Raw genomic sequence first — 20,451 nt, 5'->3', positions numbered from 1 at the left:
TGCTAGTATATGCCATTACTTAATAAGTGGTCCGACTTCAGGGCTATCTATCCACTGTGCAGGGAATGGGCCGCACAGTTTCATTAAAGGGCACCAGCTACAGTTCTTTGCACAGCCGGATGGCCGGGAGCACCGCTATACAAGGAAAAGCGGTTGCAGGCCCTTCATTCTCAGAATCTATGGGAGTTCCAAAAGTTGAACCCCAACAATCATAAATTGATGGTATATCCTAGTGATAAGAGATTACGCTATAAGATGGGAATAACCTTTGAACTTTGTAGATGGTGCACCTTCAGGTATGGAGTCGTGACCACAAACACAACCTCTGCGACCCCTACCAGTATGTCTCAGGCATCTCCACACTTCAAGAATCAGAGAAGCCAATAATAATCTGTTCCTCATCACAAAAGTGATGGACTGCACGGAGTTTGCTTTCAGCTATTTCTAGCTCTACCTCTGTGCTATTTTTTAGGGACGATGACTTTGCCTGGAAGACCTGCTTATTACACAAGACTGTAAAACATATTCTGCACAAGGAAACTGTTCCAACTCTGCAAGTTGAAAGCAAGGGCAACAGAGAAGATATCCCAAGTGTTTTAGTAATTAAACGAATATGCATAATGAACCATATGCCCAAAGGGCTTGTTCTTCATGAAGGCCAGATTTTTGTTTGAATTTTTAATTTTTATATACAGATGAAACATCCGGACTATTATAATACTGCGCTGTGTAAAGATTTCTCCCCATCTCACAGTTTGAATATGGTTCATTTGTGCACTTCCGACCTATGTTTTATTTATCTGACAATGGTGCAGTGAAAACTATTCAAAAGAAAAGATTTTTGGGAGGAGTGGATTGTCCTGGAATATGAATGCATCCGTCCTAGTCTTCAGATGCAAATCCACATATCTGTAAAGCACACAGTAGGCCGAGAACATACAACGCACTTAAGGCCCCTTTCGCACGAGCGAGAATTCCGCGCAGGTGCAATGCACGATGTGAACGCATGGCACCCGCTCGGAATCCAGACCCATTCATTTCAATGGGTCTGTGTACATGAGCGTTTTTTTTTTCACTCATCACTTTTGCGTTGCGTGAAAATTGCAGCATGTTCTATATTCTGCGATTTTCACGCAACGCTGGCCCCATAGAAGTGAGAGGAGCTGCATGAAAATTGCATCGCATCCGCAAGCAAGTGTGGATGCGATGCGATTTTCACGGATGGTTGCTAAGAGATGTTGTTTGTAAACATTCCATTTTTTTATCACGCGCGTGCAAAACGCAGTACATAGCATTGCACCGGCGTGATAAAAACTAAACGCGATCGCAAACTAAACTGAATGGCTTTGTTTGCGAAATCGCGCAGTTTTCACTGAACGCATGCGCAGTGCATCCGGACATGCTCGTCTGCAAGAGGCCAAAGAGTATTTATCTATACACTGCAGTGTATTATGGCTTTCAGCCTGTTATACTGGGACAGTAAGCATTCTAAGCTAGCCACAAATATAGCTGCCCCTTATAGCACTACAAACGTGACAAGAGTATGTACATTTACTAAGCAATATGGTAAAACATAACTAATGAAATGTGGCCTAAATTACTGGAAAAAAAAATAATAAAAATTTACTAAATGACAATATATTCTCTTGGGCTGGCCTCAGCTCGACATTTCTCCGCACTACAATAATGCAGGTTCCAACTGTTCGGCTCTTTTATGTTGGGATTATATATAGTACTGTTGTATCTTTCAAAGACACATTGCAGATAGGCATGGCAAAAAACACAGGAGCATTAAAAAAAAAAAACAACAACAAAAAAAAAAAACACATGTGGCAGCACCATGAGCAGGAATGAACAATTCATTGGCAATAATTGCCTGTTGAGCAGATGAGGTAGAGGCTGTGTTTACATGTAGCAATCCTCTCCTCTGTATAGAGACAAGCAATGGATTCTGCGTGATCTGCTACCCAGAAACAACGATGTAGACATCCACGTCAGTGACTCTCACCCCATGAATGAGAGTTTACTTGGGTGATCAGCAGCTCATTTGCACAGAGAAATGATTGTGAACGAGTGAACGCTCTGCCCCGATGGGGCTATGTAAAGAACACATTTCTTATTTAAAGTTATGCCTGACGCTGGCCAAAACTGCACAGCTTATAAAAATGCATATAATACGGCGCTACATCTTTTTCTTGCCTTGTAAAATATTCCACGAAACTCGAGCAGGTCTTTAACTTCTCTTTTTCCTCCCAAGCGTTTTTTGGTGTTGTAATTTTTTATGTTATACAATTATTGCCTCTTTTCAGACTTTTTTTTCTTCTACAGAGCAGTCTAAGGGAAAACATCTGACAAAAGCCAAGTGGCTTTTGCTATGGACAAACATTTCAAATTTGTATGCAGCATTTTTCACTGCAAAGTATGCACAGAAAAACCCTGTAAAAAAAGTTTTCCTAAACATGACATAGAAACCTAGAAACCTAGAATGTGTCGGCAGATAAGAACCATTTGGCCCATCTAGTCTGCCCAATATATCTGAATACTATGGATAGCCCCTGGCCCTATCTTATATGAAGGATAGCCATATGCCTATCCCATGCACGCTTAAACCCCTTCACTGTATTTGCAGCTACCACTTCTGCAGGAAGGCTATTCCATGCATCCACTACTCTCTCAGTAAAGAAATACTTCCTTATATTACTTTTAAACCTTTGCCCCTCTAATTTAAAACTGTGTCCTCTTGTGGTAGTTTTTCTTCTTTTAAATATGCTCTCCTCCTTTACCGAGTTGATTCCCTTTATGTATTTAAAAGTTTCTATCATATCCCTTCTGTCTCTTCTTTCTTCCAAGCTATACATGTTAAGGTCCTTTAACCTTTCCTGGTAAGTTTTATCCTGCAATCCATGTACTAGTTTAGTAGCTCTTCTCTGAACTCTCTCTAGAGTATCTATATCCTTCTGGAGATATGGCCTCCAGTACTGCGCACAATACTCCAAGTGAGGTCTCACCAGTGTTCTGTACAGCGGCATAAGCACTTCACTCTTTCTACTGCTTATACCTCTCCCTATACATCCGAGCATTCTGCTGGCATTTCGTGCTGCCCTATTACATTGTCTTCCCACCTTTAGGTCTTCTGAAATAATTACTCCTAAATCCCTTTCCTCAGATACTGAGGTCAGGACTGTGTTGAATATTCTATATTCTGCCCTTGGGTTTTTACGCCCTAGGTGCATTATCTTGCACTTATCCACATTAAATTTCAGTTGCCAGAGTTCTGACCATTCTTCTAGTTTTCCTAAATCCTTTTCCATTTGGCGTTTCCCTCCAGGAACATCAACCCTGTTACATATCTTTGTGTCATCAGCAAAAAGACACACCTTCCCATCGAGGCCTTTTGCAATATCACTTATGAAGATATTAAACAAAATTGGTCCCAGTACAGATCCCTGTGGAACCCCACTGGTAACATGACCTTGTTTTGAATGTTCTCCATTGACTACAACCCTCTGCTGTCTGTCACACAGCCACTGCCTAATCCACTCAACAATATGGGAGTCCATGCTCAATGACTGCAGTTTATTGATAAGTCTTCTATGTGGGACAGTGTCAAAAGCCTTACTAAAATCTAGATATGCGATGTCTACTGCACCTCCACCGTCTATTATTTTAGTCACCCAGTCAAAAAAAATCTATAAGATTTGTTTGACATGATCTCCCTGAAGTAAACCCATGTTGTTTTTCATCTTGCAATCCATGGGATTTTAGATGTTCCACAATCCTATCCTTTAATAAGGTTTCCATTAATTTGCCTACTATAGTTGCTCGATTCCTCCCTACTACCTTTCTTGTGAATGGGCACGACATTTGCCAATTTCCAATCTTCCGGGACGACTCCTGTTACTAATGATTGGTTAAATAAATCTGTTAGCGGTTTTGCCAGCTCACCACTAAGCTCTTTTAATAATTTTGGGTGTATTTCATCAGGCCCCTGTGACTTATTTGTCTTCACCTTAGACAGCAAACTTAGAACATCTTCCTCTGTAAAGATACATGCATCAAATGATTTATTAGTCATCCTTTCTAGTGGAGGTCCTTCTTTTTCTTTTGTAAAAACTGAACAGAAGTATTCATTAAGGCAGTCGGCTAGCCCTTTATTCTCTTCTACATACCTTCCGTCCTTTGTTTTTAATTTAGTTATTCCTTGTTTTAATTTCCTTTTTTCATTTATATATCTGAAGAATGTCTTATCCCCTTTTTTCATAGACTGAGCTAGTTTTTCTTCTGCCTGCGCTTTAGAAGTTCTTATAACTTGCTTGGCCTCTCTCTGCCTAATCTTGTAGATTTCCTTATCTTCATTGCTCTGGGTTTTTTTATAATTCCAAAATGCTAGCTTTTTATTTTTAATGATTTGGGCCACTTCTGCTGAGTACCACAGTGGTCTCTTCCTTTTTTAGCTTTTACTGACAAGTCTAATGCAATTTTCTGTTGCCTTCAATAATGCACCTTTTAAGTAGTCCCATTTCTCCTGGACATAGCGTGAAAGAATCCTTAAAAGGAGCCCATGTTGCTAGAACTGCAGAGAGACTCACACCTACCTGCCCATTGCTGCTGAGTTCCAGCTCCTTTGGTCCTCGGCTGCCACTTTCAGGTCCCCGCTGGTAAACTTGCTGTTCGATGAGGGTCATGTGGCTGCTGCAGTCAATAACTGGCCGCAGAGGGGACATATCCATGTATACCGCAAGCGTCACAAGACCCAGGGACTTGATGCATGAGCAACCCATTACCGATGCAGCCAGTCATTGCCTACAGCAGCCATGTGATCCCATCAAACAGGAAGTTTACCAGTAGGGAACAGAGTGTGGCAACATGAGACCAAAGGAGGAGCGGGTAAGTTCGCTTCCCTCTGCAGGTCCGGCAATGTGTGGTGGGTCACCAAAGGTGAATAACCCTTTTAGAGAGGTTTTCTGGAACTTTAATGATGATGACCTATTTAACAGTCTGACTCAACACCCCCACAGATCAGTTGATTGAATGACAATCACTGTGCCCTCTTCATTCAACCTATTGCATCTCATAATGTACTGCGCCTAAAAACAATGAAGGGGTGCAGTGAGCATGAGGGCACTGTGGATCCTTCAGTGTGCTCATCACTGTTGATGACTGGAATTGCGGACCCCTATATACGATTTTGATGGCGTATCCTGTTCATCCCTTTACGAGAAAACATTTTACAGCCAATAGAGGGTGGTAAATATTAACAGTGACAACGCAGAGAACTACTAATGACTGCATGAAACAATGCTGACATATGCTTATACAACCCAGAGATGAAAGCATTGCTGGTATCCCTGTGTTCAGTCTTCCATTGGGATCTATAGATCGCCTTTTCTTCCTTACATACATAATTCTAACTACTGACAGCCAGACATTTCTCAGCAGACAATTTTGAGGAGACATTGACAAGAAGTCTCACCTTTGCCAACTTTTCAAATCAAGGGCTGGAGCAATTAGACAGGGAGTCTAATCTTGGCTGAGTGCATTAACACTCTTTGACCTCCCAAACAATAGATTAGGCCTCAGATTCTCAGTGCCTCCCTTAGGCTTTCAAGTAGGCGGTTATCTTGTTTAAATGAGCTACGCAGTGTGTATCTTTCTTAGGAAATTGCTGAAGTAGACTATATTATACATCTAGTAGAATTCCTTCTTCTGGACAATGCAGTGGATTTATCTCCATTAGCCGGTATAGCAACGTATCTCAGATTTTTCGCTCATACTGGAGACAAAAAATGAAACATCCCGGCTCAGTGGAACAATAAAGAGGGTTTTTACAGAAGCAGCAAGTTTAACGGCTCTATTCATAATATCTGCATTGCAGTGTGACCAAAGGTCTGCACACACTATTACCACAATTATCATTGATTCGTGCAGTAATTCCTCCCAGATGCATTACCATGAAGAAACAAACCCCAAGGGCCTTGATATTTTTGGGATGTAAAATACATAATCTGCATCACTTAGCAGCAACCTCCTACTCACTACGGCACAACATCATGTAATAGTTAAACTGACTGCACTCCTAAGAAAGGCACAACACAGTATAATAAGTAAACTTTGTAGATAGCTTGCTTTATGGATTCAGGTTACATTATTAGGTTTTCTTCTCCAGTCAGGTTTAAAGCTGCAGTCAGAATTTCAGAGATTCCTAGTTCCCATAAAGCGGGGAATTATGAGAGCTCATAGATTTAGATGGTAGTCACATCTTATCATCTGCCTTGTAGCCGCAGTATATGGACACCAGCAGTTCTATTGAATCATTACACAATGATCTGAAGGCTCATCTACAGGGACCTATACACAGGGCAACGATCGGTAACAAAATGTTCATTTCCAATCATCGCCCGCTTCAGCATAGGGATGAATGATGGCTACTATGATTGCTTGTCCGTGTACAGATTCATTGTTTGTCAAAAGCACATCCTTGTTTACACAGGGCATTGTGCCAACAAACAATTCTGTATAACACAAACTAATGACATAAGTATTTTGCTTGGGTGTCACTTAATTGGATCATATAAATTGTGATGCCGATCATCAGGAATGAGCTTTTGTAGAAACATCCGTTCCCAATAATTGGCTGATCCTCAGATTTTGAGCGGACCTTTCATGTTTTTTTTTTTAATTCAAGATAAATACCTTTCCTTGCTGATGCTGCCACCCTGCCTGTTTTTTTTGTTTTTTTTTTAAATATGGCTCCTACGCCCCGCTGTGCCCCCCTGTAGTTTTCCCGCTCAGTATGTTAATATTGAGCATCGGTACAGGCCAGGAGGAGGATACACCAGGGTTTCTCAATGGGCGTCTCCTTCTCCCTGGCTGTGCCGTGATCCAATCAAAGCGGAGAGCGTCACAGCCAGGGAGAAAAAAAATCTCTCACCTTCTCCCTGGCTGTGACTGTGTCCGCTGTGATTTACCACAAGTAAAGGTATTTATCTAGAATAAAAAAGTAACCAAAAAAAACAAAAACAAAAACATGAAAGGTCCGCTTTAAGTACAAGTGCTTTAAAGTTTTATTCAGTAGTCTGGATGTTGTGGCAATAACAAGGATGATAAAATGCAGACAGAGTACTGAATGCAGGGGCGGACTGCCCATAGACTTTACAGGGAATTTTTCCAGTGGGCCAATGCCCAGTGGGCCACCCAAGACCTCCTCAAGGCCACTATCTGATGCGATTATGATTAATTAATGCTAGGAGCATCAGACACTCCTGTTACGTGGCTACATGTGTTCTTCTGAACTCAACTGTATCACAATCCTCAGATACAGCTGAATACTGTGGTGAGGACGTATTTTGTGCTGCACTATGGCATTTGGCTCTTCTGGGGTGGTATTTTGTGCTGCACTACAGTATTGCAGGGCCTGCCTATGTGTGTTGCTCCTGCCTACAACATAGGGCTTTTTTTTTTTTTTTTAAACAGAACCACTTAACCACCTCCCGTCCGCACGTTGACTATAAACGTCCGGGAGGTGGTTCTCTATTTCTGAATGGACGTTTCAGAACGTCCATTCAGAAATTGCAGCTGCACGCTGTCAGTGACAGCAGGGCAACCCTTAGAGAAGGCAGGGACAGTGCCTTCTGGATGGCTGCATACACAGAGCTCACCGAGCGCTGTGTATACAGTGCAGGAAGCGCTATGAGCTTCCTGTTCCGGCACCGCCAGGACCGGAGAGTGCAGGAACTGTGTGAGGTCTTTCACAGACCTCGATCAGCCCTGCACTGAGGCTGCACAGCGCTGTATAGTGCTGTACAGCCTCTCTGGGAAGGGGGGGGGGTGTATTTCTCCTGTAACTGGGGCTACTATGTCAGCCCCAGTTAAAGGGGAAATCAACATTGAAAAAAAAAAAAGTGAAGTGAAGTAAATGTCCCCCAGAGGTCTTGTATGACCTTATGGGGGACGAAAAGTGTAAAATAAAAATAATAAAGTGTTAAAAAAAAAAAAAGGGTTCACATGTAAAAAAAAAAATTAAAAAAAAATTGTAAATGTTAAAAGTAAGGAATAAAAAAAAAAATGTTAGAAATAGAAAAAAATAAAATAGACATATTTGGTATTGCCGCATCCGTGACGGTCGGCTCTATAAATATATAATATAATTGACCCAGTCCGATAAACACCATAAAAATAAAAATAAAAAACTGTAAAAAAAAGCCATTTTTGTCACCTTACATCACAAAAAGTGCAACACCAAGTGATCAAAAAGGCGTATGTCCCACAAAATGGTACCAATAAAACAGTCACCTCATCCCGCAAAAAATGAGCCCCTACATAAGAAAATCTCTCAAAAAATGTAAAAACTATAGCTCTCAGAACATGGACACATTAAAACTTTTTTTTGTTTAAAAAATGCTATTATTGTGTAAAACTTAAATAAATAAGAAAAAGTATACATATTAGGTATCGCCACATCAGTAACAATCTGCTCTATAAAACTGTCACTTGACCGAACCCCTCAGGTGAACGCTGTAAAAATAAATAAATAAAAACTGTGCTAAAAAAAACAATTTTTTGGTCACCTTGCCCCATAAAGTGTTATAATTAATGATCAAAAAATCATATGTACCAATAAAACTGGCACCCTATCCCATAGTTTCCAAAATGGGATCACTTCTTGGGAGTTTCTACTGTAAGGGTGCATCAGGGGGCTTCAAATGGGACATGGCATCTAAAAACCATGTGGAGTTCCTTTTCTTCTGCGCCCTGCCGTGTGCCCATACAGCAGTTTATGACCACATGTGGGGTGTTTCTGTAAACCGCAGAATCTGGGTAATAAATATTGGGTTTTGCTTGGCTGTTAACCATCGATGTGTTAAAGAAAAAAATGCATTAAAATGGAAAATCTGCAAAAAAAAGTGAAATTTTAAAATTTGATCTTTATTTTCCTTTAAAGGGAGTCTGTCACCAACCTGACCGGTTTTAAACCGATCACCGAGTTCAGTGGGACACAAATGTTACCTTTGTTTAATTTTTCAGATCATCCAAATCGCCCAAAAAGTCGTTTTTATGATATGCTAATGAGCCGTCGCAAGTGCCCAGGGGCGGAGAGTTTGCAGAAAGTGCCCAAGTTCCCCCGCCTCACTCGTGCCTAACTCCGCCTCTCAGTAAGCTCAGGCCAGCCGTGTGGCTCTGTGACATCATATATCCCTATAGGCCGTTCGCGCATCGCTGCCGGGCCCGGGCATGCGCAGTGTTCTGCCCACAGTGGGAAGAGGCACAGAGATATGCAGTGCGCATGCGCCAGTTACTGGCGTAAAATCTGCGCATGCGCACTGCATATCTCTGTGCCTCTGCGATGCACGAACGGCCTATAGGGAAATATGATGTCACAGAGCCACACGGCTGGCCGGAGTTTACTGAGGGGCGGAGTTAGGCACGAGTGAGGCTTGGGGAACTTGGGCACTTTCAGCAAACTCTCCGCCCCTGGGCACTTGCGACGGCTCATTAGCAGATCATAAAAAATGACTTTTGGGCGATTTGGATGATCTGAAAAATTAAACAAAGGTAACATCTGTGTCATGTCTTTGTGTCCCACTGAACTATGTGATCGGTTTAAAACCAGTCAGGTTGGTGACAGACTCCCTTTAATTCTTGTGGAATGCCTAAAGGGTTAACAAACTTTGTAAAATCGGTTTTAAGTAACTTGAGGGGTGTAGTTTCTACAATGGGGTCATTTATGGGGGTATCCACTATGTAGGCCCCACAAAGTGACTTCAGACCTGAACTGGTCCTTAAAAAGTGGGTTTTGGCAATTTTCTTAAAAATTTGAAGAATTGCTTCTAAACCGTCTAACGTCCTAAAAAACATAAAATAACATTTCCAAAATGATGCCAACATAAAAGTACACATATGGGGAATGTTAAGTAATAAATATTTTATGAGGTATCACTTTCTGTTTTAAAAGCAGAGAAATTGAAATGTAAAAAATTGAAAATCTTTCAAAATGTTTGGTAAATTTGGGATTTTTTTCATAAATAAAGGTGAAATATATTGACTCAAATTTATGACTATCATGAAGTACAATGTGTCACGAGAAAACAATCTCTGAATGACTTGGATAAGTAAAGGCGTTCCAAAGTTATTACCACATAAAGTGAGATATGTCAGATTTGCAAAATTAGGCCTGGTCAGGAAGGGGGCAAATGGCCCAGATGGGAAGTGGTTAAGTTTCTAGTCCGTACCAGCTGACATAATGGACTATGAAGCAAATATGTGAAAACAGCTAGAAACTTGATTATATATTAAATAACTGAAGCTCAATATAAAGGAAACACCAGAAACAAATAGGGACTGATAAATCGATAACATCAGCCTGCTCTTTCAGGATAAGATCACTGCCAAGGAAGTATGTAAAATGTCATGACTTTGATCTGGTACCAGAAGTTATTGCATCACATGTTCTATTCCCAGCAATTAGCTTTAATATTTGCAATATTCTGCCAATTAGTGACCCCAGAGTTGTGATTCAAAAACGTTTGGTTCATGCTTTCAACATCGCCACCTTAAGGCCTCTTACACCCGACCGTATGGCTTTTTCAGTATTTTGCGGTCCGTTTTTTGCGGAACGGAACAGCTGGACCCTGATAGAACAGTACTATCCTTGTCCGTTATGCGGACAATAATAGGACATGTTCTATCTTTAAATGGAACGGAAAAATGGAAACGGAAGGCATACGGAGTACCTTTTTTTTTTTTTTTTTTTCGGATCCATTGAAATTAATGGTTCCGTAAACGGAACGTAAACTGAAAAAAAAAAAAAAAAAAAACACGTTTGTGTGCAAGAGGCCTAACACAGATAGGATGTGGGCGCTCAAATTGTCACATTTAACCCCTTCAAGACCGCCACCATATTTGGCTCATCGGCAGCAAAGTTGTTCTTATTCTGTAAGCATGTTGTCTACTAATTCAGCATAGTTTGCAGTTCGTCTGTTCCCAAGGAAGTTCTCCACTACTAGCACAAATGCATCCCAGGCTGCAAGACGCACTCGCTTTGTCAGATTCTTGCGCTGATCATAAGTAGTGTATTTGCCACATATGTAGCAGAAATTTGCTGGATCATTAACACATTTGCGTTTATCCATCTTAAAGAGGACCTTTCACCTGTATAAACTATGTGAACCGAGTATGCTTCCATATAGAGCGGCGCCCGGGGATCTCACTGCACTTACTATTATCCCCGGGCGCCGCTCCGTTCTCCCGTTATAGGCTCCGGTACCTTTGCTTTTTAAGTTATAGTAGGCGGGTCTTCCCTTGTCCTGTGGGCGTCTCCTTCTCCTAGGCTGCAGCGCTGGCCAATCGCAGTGCACAGCTCACAGCCTGGGAGAAAAAAACCTCCCAGGCTGTGAGCTGTGCGCTGCGATTGGCCGGCGCTGCAGCCTAGGAGAAGGAGACGCCCACAGGACAAGGGAAGACCCGCCTACTATAACTTAAAAAGCAAAGGTACCGGAGCCTATAACGGGAGAACGGAGCGGCGCCCGGGGATAATAGTAAGTGCAGTGAGATCCCCGGGCGCTGCTCTATATGGCAGCATACTCGGTTCACATAGTTTATACAGGTGAAAGGTCCTCTTTAAGTTTCAAAACTGATAGCACTATAACAGATTACCTCATCAAAATCTGTCCAGCTTGCCTTATATACTTACTGCTGACATCAGTCTGAGTGCGTCCGAACAGGTCTGGACATGTCCATTAGAATATCTCCAATATAATGCATTAATATTATAACTGAATAGGCTTTGCATGTAATTAACCCTTTAAGGACCTCCGCCCAAACAGGGTGCCCACTCGCACGTGCAGAAGGCGCCATAGCCGCCGGGTTTCTGCTATTTTAAATAGAGACCCGTGGCACATGTATGCGATCGGCCATAATGCTGATCGCATACATTTTCCCTTTCAGATGTGGTGGTCAAATGTGACCATGGCATCTGCGCAGTCCGGAAGCAGAAGTCACGCACTTCCACTCCGGTAACAGTGTTCCCCGGCTGAGATCGGGGAACCTGTTACATTGATCTAATAGGCTGAAGCCTCAAGCAGGCTTCGGTGACTATTAGGTGACTATACCAATACAGCATTGTATTGGTATAGTGCAAATGAAGTGTTCAATGGTGTCTACATATACATCAATGAACACAATAGGCAATCTAATGATTGCCAATTATTGTCACCCAAGGGGACTTTAAAAAAAAAAAGGAAAAAAAAAGGAAAAAAAAAGTTTTTGCAAAAAGTATAAAAAATTAAAGTTCAATTCACCCCCCTTTCCTTAAAATAAAAATACTTAAACAAAAAAAAAAACATCATGGGCATCGCCGGGTGCGAAAATGCCCATACTATTAAAATATAACAATATTAATGGATGGCATACGGCAAATGGCGTAATGGGGAAAAATAATAAAAACAGCCAATTTGCCATTTTTGTCACTTCAATTAGAAATTGATCAAAAAAAGTCGCACACATTTTAAATTGTTATCACTGAAAAGAACAGATCATCCCGCAAAAAATTTGCCCTCACACAGCCCCGTACACCACTACAAAAAGTTATAGGGGTCAGTAATATGGTTATAAAAAAAATAATAATTCCTCAAGGTTTTATTATTCTTTTTTTCAGTATTAAAACACTAAATAAATAATACAATTGTGGTATCGTTGGAACCATACTGACCTGGAGAAAGGAGATAACCGGTCAATTTTACCAGATAGTGTACAGTGTAAAAAAAACAAACAAAAAAAAATATCAGAATTGTGTTTTTTCCAATTCTACCACATTTGGATTTTTTTTCCCCCGCTTCCTACTACATGGTATGCAACCGTAAATAGTGCCATTAGAAGGTACAGCTTGTCCCACAAAAAATAAGCCCTCATAAGGCTATGTGAATGGGAAAACAAAAAAGTCAGGACTATGGGAAGGCGGGGAGTGAAAAACGAAAACACAAAAATGGAAAATCCCAGGGTCCTTGAGGGGTTAAAATCTAGACGTGTCAGGCAAATTCTGAGTTCATATTTGGAATCAGCGCGCTCATTTTAGTATAAATCACGTTTTTCTCTCAGTAGCAAAATCATTGTTGCGTGGTAAATCAGGAAATTTATGGACCCTATGATTGTATATTTACTAGCATGTGGATCACAGATTTTGTAGTGTTTTACTCATTCTTTTGAACGTGTGTATGTTTACATTGGCAAAAATGACATGCATGACCTCTGCCCATGAGCACTGTATGGCAATTTCACAATATGCCAGGTGTTCCTTCAGAAAGCATATGTAATACGTGTGTGTAACATGATCTGTTATGATTTTTGCAAGTCATTTATTAGCGTATGTCAAAAGTGTGAAAATGGAAAAAAGTGTACCGTATTTTCCGGCGTATAAGACGACTGGGCGTATAAGACTACCCCCAACTTTTCCATTAAAAATATAGGGTTTGGGCTATACTCGCCGTATAAGACTACCCCTGAATGCCCAGCCCTCCCTGTCCTCAAGACGATCTTCTCCAGTCCAGGGAACTGACTGGGATCTGTGGATGGCACTGTTATGAGGGGGATCTGTGGATGACACTGTTATGAGGAGGGGGATCTGTGGATGGCACTGTTATGAGGAGAGGGATCTGTGGATGGCACTGTTATGGGGAGGGGGATCTGTGGATGGCACTGTTATGGGGAGGGAGATTAGTGGATGACACTATATAGCATCTTATGCTAACAGTGCCACCCACAGATCCCCCTCCCCATAACAGTGCCACCCACAGATCCCCCTCCCCATAACAGTGCCACCCACAGATCCCCCCTCCCCATAACAGTGCCACCCACAGATCCCCCTCCCCATAACAGTGCCACCCACAGATCCCCCTCCCCATAACAGTGCCACCCACAGATCCCCCTCCCCATAACAGTGCCACCCACAGATCCCCCCTCCCCATGTGCCATCCACAGATCCCCCCTCCCCATGTGCCATCCACAGATCCCCCTCCCCATGTGCCATCCACAGATCCCCCTCCCCATGTGCCATCCACAGATCCCCCTCCCCATGTGCCATCCACAGATCCCCCTCCCCATGTGCCATCCACAGATCCCCCTCCCCATGTGGCATCCACAGATCCCCCTCCCCATGTGCCATCCACAGATCCCCCTCCCCACGTGCCATCCACAGATCCCCCTCCCCGCCGCTCAGAGTATACATTTATTAACTGTAATCCATAACTTTAAATCAGCGCTCATCTCTTTACTAGGGTACCTTACTCTCAGCTCCGATAACAGCCAGTGCGGGCGGCGCTCACTCACTGACGTCACACGCCTGCGCAGCCTAGTGAGTGAGCGCCGCCCGCACTGCTTGTTACCGGAGCTGAGAGTAAGGTACCCTAGTAAAGAGATGAGCGCTGATTTAAAGTTAAAGTTACGGATTACAGTTAATAAATGTATACTCCTCTGAGCCGCGGGTCCCTGTATAATCTAACCCCCAGGCAAGCGTCCCTGTCACCATGGGAACGCCTGGGGGTTAGAATATACCATCGGATCTGAGTATACCCGGCGTATAGGACGACCCCCGACTTTTGAAAAGAATTTCTAGTGTTAGAAAGTAGTCTTATACGCCGGAAAATACGGTATATCCTAAGGCTACTTTCACACTTGCGGCAGAGGATTCCGGCAGGCAGTTCCATCCTGCTGGATCCGGCAATCCGAGCACCAACTGATGGCATTTGTAAGATGGATCCGGTTGCGGATCCATCTGACAAATGCATTGAAATACCGGATCCGTCTCTCCGGTGTCATCTGGAAAAACGGATCCGGTATAAAATATTATTTTTTTGCATTCTTAAAGATCTGCGCATGCGCAGACTGGAAAGCCGGATCCGTTTTGCCGGAACACTTAATGCCGGATCCGGCACTAATACACTTCAATGTAAATTAATGCCGGATCCGGCATTCTGGCAAGTGTAAGAGGGACTGAACTGATGCATCCTGAACGGAATGCTCTCCATTCAGAATGCATTAGGATAAAACTGATTCGTTTTTTTCCGGTATTAAGCCCCTAGGACGGAACTGAATACTGGAAAACAAAAACGCTAGTGTGAAAGTAGCCTAAATAGAAAAGTCAGAAAGATGATGTGATAAACTTTAAATAAACAGTAGAGGGCAGCAACGGCAAGAAGTAGTTTTATTTATTTTTTTCAGTTAATTTTCTTGTTATTTAAAGTATACAATGTAACTGCAAATGCAAAATCTACATACAAATATCTTATTTTAAATGTTTTTTTTTTTACGGACTTAAGCTAGAAATTCTGTACTAGAAAAGTTAATGAAAATATTTAACACCAAAGCTCATTTAGATGCATGTCACTGATTAAACTGATACATTTTCATTATGTAGATAACACAAATACCTGTAGTTGCTATATTCTAGTAAACTGAGCAAATATCATAAGACTGAATAATTAGAGCAGTTGGAGTTTTCTAAGGCTACTTTCACACTAGCGGTTTTGCTGGATCTGGCAGGATTCAGCAAAAACGCTTCCGTTACTGATAATACAACCATCTGCATCCGTTAAGAATGGATCCGGTTATATTATCTTTCATATTGCCAAGACGGATCCGTCATGTATTTCATTGAAAGTCAATGGGGGACGGATCCATTTTCTATTGTGGCAGATTAGTCAGAGAAAACGGATCCGTTCCCATTGACATGCATTGAGGGTCATGGCGGATCTGTCTTGCTCTGCATCCCAGGAAGGAAAGCGAACTACAACATGCTGCGGGTTTGCTCTCCGGGAACGCAACTAAACGGAACGGAATGCATTTTGGAGCACTCCGTTCTGTTCAGTTCAGTTTTGTCCCGATTGACAATGAATGGGGACAAAACTGAAGCGTTTTTCCGGTACAGAATCCATTAAAAAGCCAACTGATAAACTGCAAAACTGGCCACATATTATGCAGTAGATATCATGGTCACTGTAGTCCAGGGGATGTCCAATTTGTCCTTCAGGATATGTCCGTGTGTTCCGAAAATTGTGGCGGAAAACCCTGCAGCAGCATAAAGCGCAACAAAAAACACATGTACTACATGCGTTTTTTTTCTTCAGAAAAGCCAGCGGAATTCACCCTCTCCATTGCAAAGGTTGAAATCCACTGAGGAGAACTGCAGCATAAATTGACGTTGCAAATTTTACACTGCATTTTTTGTATGCAGTGCGTGGATAAGATTTCTTAAAATCTCTACTTTGCTGCCACTGTACAACCAGATTTACTACAAGAAAACCTGAGTGTGCAAATCCACAGCTATTTGTTCACATTAAAGCAGCCTTGATGGAGCCTCTTAAAATACTATAACATGAGGATAACGATGTGTAGGGCATAAGGGGGTCTTCACATGCTGAAGGCTTTGTTGCAAAAACTTCCACAACTGAAAATACGTTCTATTCACCTGAGGGGGGCTTGCACCCCATTCAATTGAATAGAACTGATTTTCAATCAGAGATTTCTGCAACAAAATCTGCAGCATATGAAGGCACCCTAAAAGTGCTTACCCCGATGCCCTATAAAGAGGTTCTAAGAGGCTCTACTTTTGGGTAGTGTACCTCTTGGTGAGAGATGGTTGACATCTAGACATCCCTCTGTAATGCACTCAAAGGCAGTTGACAGACTTTAAGAGGGGACTTCTCTTTGGACAGAGAAGCAGAAGGGTCATTTTGACTAACTGCCTGCCATCTAGGCTGATCTGACTTAGTGGTTAGGAGGTGTTAGGAGCAGTGGTTACGTGAAGACACACATAGATGGTGAAAACGGATCTGGCACCATTGACTTACACTGTTTTTAGTGCCAGATCCAGCTTTGTCAGTTATACAAACCAGACACAAAACCACAGTTTGCATCGGTTTTGTGGCTGGTCACAGAACGCAACAAACTGGAACAGAATTCATTCTGATGCATTCCGTTCCGGTTTGTACAGTTTTGTCCCCATTGACAATGAATCCTCTGCTGGTTCTCAAAACCGGAAAGGAAATCAGATACAGTATGTGAAAGTAGCCTTAGGGTCCATTCACACGTCCGTTGTTTCTTTCCTGATCTGTTCCGTTTTTTGCGGAACAGATCTGGACCAGATCTGGACCCATTCATTTTCAATGGGTCCTGAAAAAAATCGGACAGCTCAATGTCTGATTTTTTTTCAGGACCCATTGAAAATGAATGGGTCCAGATCTGGTCCAGATCTGTTCCGCAAAAAAACTAACAGATCAGGAAAGAAACAACGGACGTGTGAATGGACCCTAAGCAGAAGAAAATTTGGTGTCATGGCACCCATTACATGTTCTGCCATTGATAACCAGCCTTTGTAGTGGTGTTGTGAGCAAGAAACCTGAACTGCTATGGACTGGAACTAGATCGTCTTTAGCGACTAATCCAGGTTCTGTTTGGGATCAGAGAACGATCAGGTTCGAGTATTGAGGCCTCATAGTGAACACTGCAATCCTGTGAAACTACATAGTGCCCCAACTGCTGGTGTGATGATCTGCGGAGCCATCATTCCGTCACCTCTAGTAGTGATACAAGGGACACTAACAGCTCAGCGCTATGTGCTGCAGCCACATGTGTCGTCTCTCATGGTAGGGCTTCCAACTGGCATTTTTCAGCAGGATAACGCTCGCCCACACACAGCAAGGGTTTCCCAGGAATGTCTCCACCAGATTGCAACACTTCCATGGCCTTGCAAGATTAAGCGATCCGGCACTCCAGCTTTGTCACTAAAATCCACAGGCTTTATTGAAGAGATAAAATGACACGATGTAGCACAACATTGCATGTCTTTACTACGCATTTCAAACCCTGTGGTTCTTAATGATGGGGCCATCATTAAGAACCAAATGGTTTGAAACAAGACATGCAGTGTTGTGCTACATGGTGTTATCTCGTCAATAAAGCCTGAGGATTTTATCAAAAATCTAGAGTGCCGGATCGCTTAATCTTGCATGCTCACCTAATCCACTCCAGGTTTTCCATTCACCTACAAGTCTGGGTGAAGCAACACAGGTGAGCTGAACTTTTCTTCAGAACTTCCTTGGCCTGCCCAGTTACCAGATCTATCAGTGATAGAGTATTTATGGAACGAGCTAGGATGACGACTTCAACAACCTATAAGTGCGCAGGATCTACAGGCCCAGGTGCAACCATACTGCATGATCCTATAGGTAACCTGTATGCCTCCACGCCCAACCGTATCTCATGTTGTATCTAGGCTAGAGGCTGCCCTACAGGATACTAGAGCCTCCCTTCAAAAGTGCAGTTTTCCCCAATAAACTTATCCTCTCTCTTTAATGTTCTAATCACTTCCATTCAAACAAAGTATAATTGGACAGAGAGAGAGAGAGATAGATAGGTTGATCTTGGGGCAACAGTTTTGTTTTGTGGCAGTATACAGTATAGGCTACTTTCACACCTGCGTTCGGGTGTCCGCTCGTGAGCTCCATTTGAAGGGTCTCACAAGCGGCCCCGAACGCATCCGTCCAGCTCTAATGCATTCTGAGTGGACGCGGATCCGCTCAGAATGCATCAGTCTGGCGGCGTTCAGCCTCCGCTCCGCTCAGCAATCGGACACCTGAACGCTGCTTGCATCGTTCGGGTGTCCGCCTGGCCGTGCGGAGGCAAACGGATCCGTCCAGACTTACAATGTAAGTCAATGGGGACAGATCCGTTTGAAGATGACACAATATGGCTCAATCTTCAAACGGATCCGTCCCCCATTGACTTTCAATGTAAAGTCTGGACGGATCCGTTCAGGCTACTTTCACACTTAGAATTTTTTTTAAGTTATAATGCAGACGGATCCGTTCTGAACGGATACAAACGTCTGCATTATAGGAGCGGATCCGTCTGAGCAGACATCAGACGGACCCGCTCTAAACGCTAGTGTGAAAGTAGCCTTATAATAATCCAGTAGTGTATGGGTTTCCTCACAAAAAGCCGCTTATGCTATGTAAGGTACAGGAACTAGCATTCCTACGGAAAAACTGTGTTCAATCACAAAAATTCCGTAGGTAACATCGCTGTATTTGATTATAAATAATGTCTTTTTTAACCCTATAAGCATGGCCCTTCCACTAAAGAATTTTTTATATTGTTCAGTCTAGGTATAAGAACACCTTGCAGGATGCTACCGTTTTTGGAACATATTGCTTTGGAATTTATAATGCTATCTGTGTGCCCACGCTCATCTAATAAAAACTAACATAGCTGTAGGACAGCAGCACCCCGGTAACCCCGAAACACTGTAAAATGCATGCACATCCTGAAGTGCTTTTATTATTAGGAACCTGCTAAAAATCATGAAGTATACAGCAAGTAAAAAGCAAATGAAAATTAACAAGTTTCAGATGCATGTGTAGAATCTAAAGTCATTTCTGGGAGTTTGCTGCCATCTCCTGGAGGCCTTAAATTATGACAATATTTCATATCTATATGGTTTATCCACAAGTGTAGACTCTTGGGGGGGTTTCATTATAAGCAGTTGCACTGAATACATATTTTAAGAATTTCTAGCAATACAGGGCAGCATCCAAGAGGAACTCACATTCTTCCCTATAGTCTAAGGCCTCTTTCACATGGGCCGGATTTTAAGTACCAGAATCCGCCGCTAATGTTAATAAACAGAGCTATTCACATGGGCATATCATTTTAGTCAGTATTTGAAATCCACAGCTTGTCCAAGTTTTGTGCGTTTTTGTTTCCACATATGCCCATTACAGTCTATAGGAGTGCATCAAAAATGCTGGGAGAAAGCAATACACATATAAGGCTACTTTCACACCTGCGTTCAGGTGTCCGCTCGTGCGCTCCGTTTGAAGGGGCTCACAAGCGGTCCTGAACGCAGCCGTCCAGCCCTGATGCATTCTCAATGGAGGCGGATCCACTGAGAATGCATCCGCCTGCCAGCGCTCAGCCTCCGCTCCGCTCAGTGAGCGGACACCTGAACGCTGCTTGCAGCGTTCGGGTGTCCGCCTGGCCGTGCGGAGGCGAGCGGATCCGTCCAGACTTACAATGTAAGTCAATGGGGACGGATCCGTTTGAAGATGACACAGTATGGCTCAATTTTCAAACGGATCCGTCCCCCATTGACTTTCAATGTAAAGTCAAAACGGATCCGTTTGCATTATCATGAACAAAAAAAAAAAAAAAAAAAGCGTTTGCATTATAGGAGCGGATCCGTCTGTGCAGACACCAGACGGATCCGCTCCTAACGCAAGTGTGAAAGTAGCCTTAATCCTGATGAAATAATGAAGCAATACAGATAACAATACTGGTGGTATAAGATCTGGAATCCGTGCCAGAATACGCACTGACTTCAATACGCTTGTGTGAAGGGGCCTAAATCAGTGCTGCGGAGTCAGTAAGGCAAAGTTCTGACAGACTCTGGCTCCTTCATAAACG

At 42.6% G+C, this 20,451-nt stretch overlaps 1 protein-coding gene across 3 annotated transcripts in view; it reads right to left on the bottom strand.

Moving 5' to 3' along the window:
* The window catches only part of MCTP2 (multiple C2 and transmembrane domain containing 2), a 209,316-nt gene that overhangs the window by 27,934 nt on the left and 160,931 nt on the right, over positions 1–20,451 (bottom strand). The gene's annotated exons all lie outside the window — the stretch shown is intronic.

Source organism: Bufo bufo, chromosome 1, assembly GCF_905171765.1.
Source record: "Bufo bufo chromosome 1, aBufBuf1.1, whole genome shotgun sequence".
Taxonomy (NCBI): Eukaryota; Metazoa; Chordata; class Amphibia; order Anura; family Bufonidae; genus Bufo; species Bufo bufo.
This window is presented reverse-complemented; position numbering and strand designations above follow the sequence as displayed.